The 10472-nt window shown below is 34.7% G+C and overlaps 1 long non-coding RNA gene across 1 annotated transcript in view; it reads right to left on the bottom strand.

The window, feature by feature from the left end:
- Nucleotides 1–5601: 5601 nt before the first annotated feature.
- LOC132014352 (uncharacterized) overlaps nucleotides 5602–10472 on the bottom strand; it is a 320626-nt gene continuing 315755 nt past the window's right edge. The window contains exon 3 of the long non-coding RNA XR_009403304.1: nucleotides 5602–5674. This is a non-coding gene — a long non-coding RNA (uncharacterized LOC132014352). The remainder of the gene's footprint in view (nucleotides 5675–10472) is intronic.

Raw genomic sequence — 10472 nt, forward strand, 5'->3', positions numbered from 1 at the left:
ATTGGGAGGGAGACAAACCATAAGTGACTCTTAATCTCACAAAACAAACTGAGGGTTGCTGGGGGGAGGGGGATTGGGAGAAGGGGGTGGTATTATGGACATTGGGGAGGGTATGTGCTTTGGTGAGTGCTGTGAAGTGTGTAAACCTGGTGATTCACAGACCTGTACCCCTGGGGATAAAAATATATGTTTATAAAAAATAAAAAATTATATTAAAAAAAAGAACTATAAGCATCAAAATTACACATGTTAAAACATGGAGTTACAAAAATACTCTGTTTTACTATAATTAAAAAGTCATGCACAATTGTTATAAATTAAGTTCCTGGTCCCACAGAACCTCTGCCATGACGGAAATGTTCTGCATCTGCACTAATACTTTAGCCACTACCTATATAGGACTATTTGGTTCTTGGCATGTATTACTATGTTTGAGGAACTGAATTCTTTATTTTATTCTGATTAATTTAGCTTGTGGCTTCCATTGTGAGAAGCTCAGCACTTGACTCACTGAGTCCTCCTAATTATTTTTAACCATAGGCACAGAATAGAACTTATAGAGGAATCCCATGGTATTTGCTGCATGAAATAATAAACATTAAAATATCAAAAGTATTGAAATATAGCTATATACTTTTTCAAAAAATAATAGCCACTAAGCCAACTGAAATCAAGCATTACAATTTAAGAAATCACATTTTTTTTTTTTTTTTTTTTTTTTTTTTTTTTTTTTTTTTTAGCTCTATTTTTTTTTTTAATTTTATTATTATTTTTTTTTTTAATTTTTTATTTTTTATAAACATATATTTTTATCCCCAGGGGTACAGGTCTGTGAATCACATTTTTATTTTGTATTTAAAGGATACATGAAAGAAATGAAATCCAAGGGAAAGATATAAAATTCAATATTTTTGCTTTGGAAGTCTAATTAAACTAATGTTGAATGAATGCAAACATAAATATGTTTGTCAACTGTCAAGTTATACTATTATTGCTTTTTTTACTTTATGCACTCCCTTAATGATTATAATAACTGAGCATCAGGTTGCCTATGTTTGTCAAAATGATTTCTGAATTTTATATTTGAGAATATAATTAGAACCAAAAAGTAGATGTCAACTTTACTGTACAAATTCAACAATTCCCACAAGGCCCTGCTCTTATTTTTGACAATGCATAAGATTTTTTGATGTCCCGTAAGCTGCATTCAACTGTTTTGAAATTTTCTTATTCATTGCCACCCTGATTTTTGCACCTCAATTTATAATTCATCACTGATTTTAATTAGCCTCAAATAACACACAAAATCTAGCTGACTGAGCCACAAACTGAGTGACAGATGGGGAAACAAAAGAAAAGACAATACAGCAGAGCCTTAAAAGAACTGGAATGACATCTGAGAAGTACTTCTTTAAATGAAGACAGCTTTCCATGATCAAATCTCATATGTAATCATTTGGCTTCTCTGAAAATGAAGGAAGCACTGTCTGCTGATCACAGCATGTCATTAAGTGTTGTAAAAAATAATTACACAAAATGGCTAAAACTTTTTTCAGCTCATTGTCTGCAGAGATACAAAGAAAATGAAACAATTAGGAATTGTAAATATTATAGTGTATGCTCTATCCTTTGAATCGTTTACAACTTCTGTAATCTTATACCACAGACTTTAAACCATAACTCTGTCACTAATTGTTGTGGTTTTAAGGGATACAGAAGAAGCTTAAGTAATCACCTCAAGTTCAAAGAGATATTGGATAACAAACCTAGAATTTTCATTTAGACAGCCATTTCAGTTTACAGAAGCAGCTAACTTTTGAAGTTCAGGTTTTAAAAAGATTATATCCAAAACGAGATTAACAAAATATGAAATGTGATCTTTATCTTCAAAGTCCAGAAAATTTCATTTTGGTCCACAAAGCTCACTATAGACTTTGATCTTCTTTCCATGAACCAATAATTAGTTCTCCTCACCCTTCCTGAATGCACAATAGTATCTCATTGAGGAACTTTTTTGCCAAGAGCAGAATTATTTTCATCTATGCTTTGCTATTGTTGTAGTAAAAGACCTCTATACACGATCAATTTTCAGTGAGAGAATTATTGCATAAGATATATAGCATAATATGAATATATAAGGTCATACTGTCAGGATTAAATCATGGTTCTATCATTTACCACCCATGTGACCTTGGACAAGTTACTTAACCTCTGTGGGTTTCCATTTCCTCATCTGCAGTAAGCAATAAGATAACACTACTTCTATCAATACTACTTCTATCAAATACTACTTCTCTCAAAGGGTCTAGAAAGATTCAGCCAATTTATATATTTACTACATAGCACTAGCAACTAGCAACTAGCACTATGGTACACACACATATACAATTATTGTCACTACTACAAAGGAACAGAGTTCTGAACTACTTTATCTTAATTATCAACGAAAATACTTTTGAAAAATAATTATGAGCAGTATGAGCATTTTCTCAGATGTTGTATTTTTTCCCACCTTCTGCCTCCCCAAGGTGATTAAGTATATAGAAAATAGAAATCCTCTAAGCATTTTATATGCATTATACACTTTGACTTATTTTCATTCTCTCAATATTCTCCCCTTTTCAAGTGTGAATACTGAATTTCATAGAGTTGGTAAACTGAATGACTTAGTTAAAAGCGCACAGTTTAAAGGCATATGGGTTTTATGACTTCAAATCTGTCAATTTTCCCACCATCTCAGGTTACTGTGCCCACCCAACATAAATCTTTAAAGGACTATTTTCAAGGATACACTAACATTCCTCATCTTAAGTAGGTAATGTCATTTGGTTGGTCCTTTCTTATGTCAGGAAAAGAGAAGGTAAAGGAAAGAACTATATATATTTTTTTAATTTTTCTTAAAGTTTAGATGCATGGCTCAGTGTGAAATTTTCAAATACAGTGATATTTATTAATGTCTTATTTTACACAAAACTAAAAACATAGATCTATAATATTATATCAAAACACTTAGTGCCAGGTATCTTTCAGGAAAAAAATATTTTTTCAGACTTTATATAGGAAAAACAGCACAAAAACATAACTTACAGAACAATCCAGAAGTATCTGAAGATCTGCCTCATTAGGAAACATATTAACATTTCTACCCCAAACATAACTAGCCTAAATTAAGACAATGCGTATTTTCACATTAATTGAACTCAGGTTTTCAAGGCACATGAGTTTATCTCACATTGCCAAGGTGGTGGTTGGGGGCACATTCTTGTTTTTCAGAGCTTTTTGGATTTTGAACTGTAGATGGGATGTTGACTTGTTTTTATTCTTCAACATTATTTAATTGATTTTCTAATAGAGTGCTGGCTTTACACTAGGTTGTCAACTCTTCGACCTATCCTCATGTTCCTATAATTTGTCTATGATCCAGAGTTGCAGATTCTGACCTTAGAATCCTCAACCTCCTTAGAAGTATGAAGCAAACTGTCCTGGCCTTATGAACCGCAGCCCTTGAAACCATCTGAAGAGGCAGACACAGGAAACCACTAAACAGTAAACACATGTTCTCTTACAAAGAATAGAAGTAAAAGTTACAGTCTCTCAGTTGAAGTATTTTCCCTCCGAGTCTTGAAATCTAAAATAACATGTAGAGATATAAATTTATAACATAATCAGCACCTTGGAATTGTGCATACTCACTTTTTCATACTTGCAAACACCCTGAACTACTGTGACCAGCACATGTGCATATGTGCATTCTTCTGAGTAGAGTATTCTTAGCATAAATCAGAGTGTGTCTGATTCCTGCCCCCTGCAAATGATCAGGAATGATTATGAATTTTTATCTAAATAAAGATATGATCCCAGAAACAGGTTAACAACTCACTCCCCTAATTATTTACATGAGTCTGAAAAGATAAGATGAGACAAAGCTCTTCCCAATATTCATTTTCTATTTCCTTGTGCTCCTTTCTCAATCCTGGATGTAATCTATGGCCAAGCAGTTACGAGAGGATCAATACACAAAATGGAAAAATGTGGATGCAGCTCAATCAATTCCTGCCTACTGTGCCGCAAGTGTGCCCAATGGTGCACATTGTTCATTTGGTAAAATTACCGCCTCCCACACTCTATATGAAGTCATGCCAGGTTTCTCATATGGCATGTTTTTAGCCCAATCTGCTGTCCTTTCATGGAGGAGAAAGAAAATGATGCTCACTCTTTTGAAATCTCAAGATATATACCCAGATTTCATATATGTGAATATGAGAATAAAAAGTTCTTCCTGGGTTTTATCTAGGCAGTTTTTTTTTTCAATTATTCCACAGAGTTCCCCCTTAAATACAATCTAGGTAAACCTTAGTGTCTCATCTTCTGCCAACTCAAATTCAAAGGAATTGTAGTGGGAACTGAAGAACCAAATGCTCAGTGTGTCTTCAGCACTCCAATGAGAAGATCCAAGAACAGAACAACTTCTGAAGTGAACTCCATGGTCTGATCACTACCATGGGAGGTGCTAAATAAGATGAGAATGGACCCCAAGGAAACTTTTATACAGTGTTTATTATGATGTACTAAAAAATCATTGGATGTATACCCCTGAAGTTGGACAAAGAAACAAAATATTGGCTAGGAAGCATCAAAAAATCAGAGAGCATATTAAATTCATATGAGATCAGAAACAGAAACATTTTACCATTCAGTAAAAATTTAAAACACCTCTCAAGCTCAAATACTTTGCAAGGTTCAGGGACCATGCCCACCCCATGTTTTATATCAAATCAGGTTCAATCACTGGCAGCCCAATAAATAACAATAAAAAAAATTTCCTTCAGGGAAGATATTATAAAAGTATTTCCTTTTTTATGTTTTCTTGAGCACATAAATCCTACATTATACAGCTATTTAAAAAAAAAATCCTGAAAGGATTGTGACAAGAAAGAGTTCATATAGCTGTATTTTTGAGAACTGTTTTTCATAAGACATGCTCTTTGAACTTTTAAAGAATCAAGTTATCTAAATATTTCTTTCTGCCCTGAATTTAGCTTTGGAGGTCCCATTAAGAAAGAATGTTTGGAAGCAAGTGAATTTAGGTAGAGTAATGCTGTTTACAGCTATTTTTAATCTGTGGTCACTCAGTAAAGACAAAATATGTATACTTAATAACATCCTCTTATTTTTTTTTTAAAGATTTTTATTTATTTGAGAGAGAGAGACAGTGAGAGAGATCATGAGCGAGGAGAAGGTCAGAGAGAGAAGCAGACTCCCGGTGGAGCTGGGAGCCTGATGTGGGACTCGATCCCGGGACTCCAGGATCATGACCTGAGCCGAAGGCAGTCGTCCAACCAACTGAGCCACCCAGGCGTCCCCATCCTCTTATTTTTACACTAAATCTGGCCTCCCTCACTAAGTGATTTTTCTAGAGTCCTAAAAAGTAACTTTTCCTTAAATAGCTGGCTCTTGCTAGGACATATTTGAAAGCATTTATCAAAAAGCAGAGGAGCTAAAACACAAGAAGCACTAGAAAGGAGCTGAGAAGGTTTCAAAATTCTTCTGGGTTTGTGAAAATTTCAACAGCACCTGTAAGTAGTAAACCAAATGACTTACTCAGACTCTGAAGACTCTGAAGTGTGAAGTCAGCCGCTATCAAAGCAGACAGATCTTCAGTGGAAATAAGGAGCTGTTAGGAAGAAGAAGAGAATGATGGGTGCTAGGGCAGCAAGCAAAGGGGGCAGGTGCGCTTCATCTCCTTGACTGTATAATCACCATCCACATCTTGCTTCCCAATCATATGATTAATAGTAAATATTTGCTTAAAACATACTAGCTCTCTCAGTGACTTAAATGTATTGCCACCAGCTCCAAGTCCTGTATATCTGGATTATGGAAATCCTATCAGTTCTGCATTGAACTCTTGATAACCTAGTAAACTACAGATAAATGATGTTATTGAAGTTTAATATACTTTAATACTGTCCAATGAAATTCTCATTTGATTATAAAGAAAATGGGAAACAACACACAACAATCATTGATGTACATCACATACCCTCTCCTCCCAGACAGAAGTCATAGGCAATTATTGCTATGGAAACACCACAGAATTATTGAATGGCCACAACTTGGCAGTATTGGTTCTAACTATGGCAAAAGTGCCCTTTATCCATTTTCTCCATGGACACTGATTCTGCCAATAATAAAAATAACTTTTGTCAATTTTATTCCATGTGAATACCTGCAATTGGCATTTGAGAGGCCATTCGACTGAGGTTTGTTTGTTTGTTTGTTGTTATTTTTGGTTTTTTTTTGTTCGTTTGTTTTTCAGCATCATTATCTGTTTTTTATCTTTTATCATTATCTGTTTTTCAGCACTCATTATCAACTTTGGGTGCCGAGGAAGCCCACAACTGAGCAAACACAGATTGTAAGTAACAGGGCTTGGGTTTCTTTATAAATATATATTCTTTAAAATTGCAGCTAGCTCTTGGCCTATTTTTATGTCACCAATTCCATGTTCCAGTAATCAAAACTAGATCATATTTAGTTATAACCCTTGAGCCTAGAACTAGAATTGGAAGTTACTCTTTCCTAGTCATTGGTATTGATCTTCAACGCTATGATGGTTCACCTGGATCATTTTAAAGAGGTTCGCCTCTTAGAACAATTTGAAGTAATAATTGGGTTGGTAAATTATGTATATTTATATCAGTCCTAAGCCCATATTTTTGTTTCATTTCCACAATGTGAGCAGTTAGCTCCTTTATCATGCAGGGAATTCTTAAGATAATGCTATAGGGTGAGGCCAGTGGAATCACGTGTATCTTAGTTCCCTATATTTTCTCCTGCTAAATTTCCCATTTTCCTGTTAACCTTCTCTTTACCTTACTGTAGGGAATTATGCTCGTGTGGCCATTCAAATACTTGAATTATCAGACTCTTAATTTGGATTGTAGACCAAAAGTAGAAGAGCCACTTTCAGCAACACTTTCTTTCCTTTGCTTTCTACCTTCAGATAACACTTAGCTCTTTTTTTTTTTTTTTTTGGGTAATGATTTCAGCATTAAAACTCTTTTTGACTCACTCCTTGTAATAGTGGAGCCTTGGTAGGCACATGATCTGAGGTCCATAGTAAAAGAAAAATTCTTTAAATGTATATTGAGCAATTAAATAGTAAATATCCTCAATTTCTCACCTACCACATCCTAACAGAATTCAGAAATATTTTAACTATTCCTGAACCCAATATTTTAGAACCTATTACTTCTGAAAGCAAATGTGGTACCAAATGTGGTTATATACTTTCAATGGAAATAACAGAGAATAAACATATAAATTTAAACTAGAAAATATATTGGGAAGTTATTTTCTTACATGACAGAACAATGTCAGGGAATAGCTCAAATTCAGCATTCAGTTTGTAAGGACTCCATATCTATATGTGGGGGTGTATGTCACTCCTTAGATTTGTCTTCTTCATAAATCATATTTATCCTGAAATGATGAGTAAAATAAAAAGCACTTCTAGTCCTCATAGGTACACAAAACACTGTCCAGAGAAAGGACATAATTCCCACCAAAAGTCCTGAAACATTACTCATATTGGACTCATTACAAAAAGAGGTATAATCTCCTGATACATGTAAGTTATATGATGCACTTCACCCATGGAACAAGGAACACTGCTATATTTCCTATAAACAATGCATTTGCCAACATACAACCTCAGGTATTGGGAGGTAAGAGAGGGGAAGGTACTGGGTAGATTTTTATTTTTTGTTACTGTTCAATAAATATGGTTAGAAAACAAAATATATACTGTATTATATTGACTAATCAACACCACGCTGAAATTAAATTCAGGTTAATGCCACCCTAAATGTTGAGTCCTTTTTCAAAATATTATATTCTTAGCTAATCCATGCAAGTGCATATAGGTCAATTAATGACAAACTTGGAAAAGATAATAGATCACACATTCTTACCACTTGAATTTTAAAGAATTTAAAACTTTTTTTTTGAAGATTTTACTTATTTATTTGAGAGAGATAAATAGTGGTGGGGAGGGCCAGATGGAGAAAGAGAGAGAGAAGCAGACTCCCTACTGAGCAGGAAACCCCAAGCAGGGCTCCATTGCAGGACCCTGAGAATAAGGACCTGAGCCAAAGGCAGATGCTTAACCTACTGAGCCACACAGGTATCCCAAGAATTTGAAATCTTGTTCTGATGTATGCCTTCTAATATTTGCAAAATTTTTATTCCTTAAGTAAATATATAGGATCAATGCTAAAGTTCTAACCACACTGAGTCCCATGTTTGTTTGTTTGTTTGTTTTTTGAGTCCCATGTTTTTTAATCATCACTTGTGATTTTACCTATAAACTGTCTCAGATAGGGTTCTTTTTTTTTTTTTTAAGATTTTATTTATTTATTTGTCAGGCATAGAGGGAGAGCGAGCGAGTGAGCACAGGCAGACAGAGAGGCAGGCAGAGGCAGAGGGAGAAGCAGGCTCCCTGCCGAGCAAGGAGCCCGATGTGGGACTCGATCCCAGGACGCTGGGATCATGACCTGAGCCGAAGGCAGCCGCTTAACCAACTGAGCCACCCAGGCATCCCTCAGATAGGGTTCTTATAAATAAATGCTCAAAGAAACTAAATCCAGAGAGAGTTAATTATCATATGGTTTCACTTATTTGTGGAGCATAACAAAAAGCATGGAGGACATGGGGAGTTAGAGAGAAGGGGGTTGGGGTAAATTGGAAGGGGAGGTGAATCATGAGAGACTATGGACTCTGAAAAACAATCTGAGGGGTTTGAAGTGGCAAGGGGGTGGGAGGTCGGAGTACCAGGTGGTGGGTATTATAGAGGGCACGGATTGCATGGAGCACTGGGTGTGGTGAAAAAATAATGATACTGTTATGCTGAAAATAAATAAATTTTTAAAAAAAGAAGCTGAAGCAAAATGAAACATAGATATTCCCTTCTTATCCTTCTTTCAAAGCACACACATTATAATACTATGTACCATGTCATACCTGTGAGTTCATTTGAGTTTGATATAGTACTTCTGTTTCATAGGATTTGCAAATCTTCAGACTCAGTAGAAAAACTGTTTTCCAAGTGGTTATGCCATTTTACACATCTATCAGCAAAGTATGAGAGTTTTAGTTGTTCAACATTGCCAACTTAGTATGGTCAGTCCAACCATACTGTTGCAGTTCTGAAACATAAGGAAAGGATTTTGCCTAAGCTCCCATTTCCTCATTTTTACAATAAGGAAATGAAAACAGTGTTATATGAATACTTCACAATATCTGGTACCAAAAATAATTGGTACCAACAAATAACGTGTGTGTATACACATATACATATGCACATATGCATACATATATATGTGTGTGTGTGTGTGTGTGTGTGCTTCTTTATCCATTCATCAGTTGATGGACATTTGGGCTCCTTCTGTAATTTAGCTGAAGTTGATAATGCTGCTGTAAACATCAGGGTGCATGTGTTCCTTTGAATCAGTATTTTTGTATCTTTTGGATTAATACCTAATAATGCAACTGCTGAATCATAAGTTAGTTCTATTTTAACTTTTGAGGAGTTTCCAAACTGTTTTCCAGAGTGGATGCACCTGTTTGCATTCCTATCAGCAGTACAAGAGGGTTCCTTCCCTGTTCTCTGTACCCTCGCCAACATCTGTTGTTTTCTATGTTGTTAATATTAGCCATTCTGACAGGTGTGAGGTCTTATCTCATTATAGTTTTGATTTATAATTCCCTGATGATGTGATGTTGAGCATCTTTTCATGTGTCTGTTAGCCATCTGTATGTCTTCTTTCGAAAAACATCTATTCATGTCTTCTGACCATTTCTTAACTGAATTATTTGTTTTGTGGGTGCTGAGTTTGATAAGCTCTATATTAAGCCAATGACAATTACATTCCCTAAGCTAAAATTTAAAACATACCATTTCAACATTACCATTACAATTCAATATCAGGGCACAGAATCTCATGGCTTGAAAAAAATCTAAAGAAGCATAAAGCATTTTCTAATGCCCAACTGGAGTTTCATTTAAATCATTACATACAGTAGTATTTATATGCCAAGTTATATGGGTTAGTTTCTTCTTTTGCTTAATTCACAAAACAGCTGTTTGCCTTCTTCAACCCCCAAATATAATAAAATCAATAAATATGAAATTGTCAAAATTATGGACATGGTTACATAAACAGAAGTTAGATACCAATAGCCTTTTAAAGACACATTTCTTCATTATAGTAGTTATAAATTCAGCATAAGAACCTAATAATATGAATTTGAATGAATAGTATGAAGTTGAATAAATTTGAATGTGAAAAACTGAATTTAACACATATTTCAACAAACCATAGAGTTCAAGCACAGTTCTAAATAGGTACAGACACTATTCACTCTCCTTGTGGTCAGTGTTTTCTGCTCTTTTTCTTTTTTTTTTTTTT

The sequence above is a fragment of the Mustela nigripes genome, chromosome 1 (genome assembly GCF_022355385.1).
Source record: "Mustela nigripes isolate SB6536 chromosome 1, MUSNIG.SB6536, whole genome shotgun sequence".
Lineage (NCBI taxonomy): Eukaryota > Metazoa > Chordata > Mammalia > Carnivora > Mustelidae > Mustela > Mustela nigripes.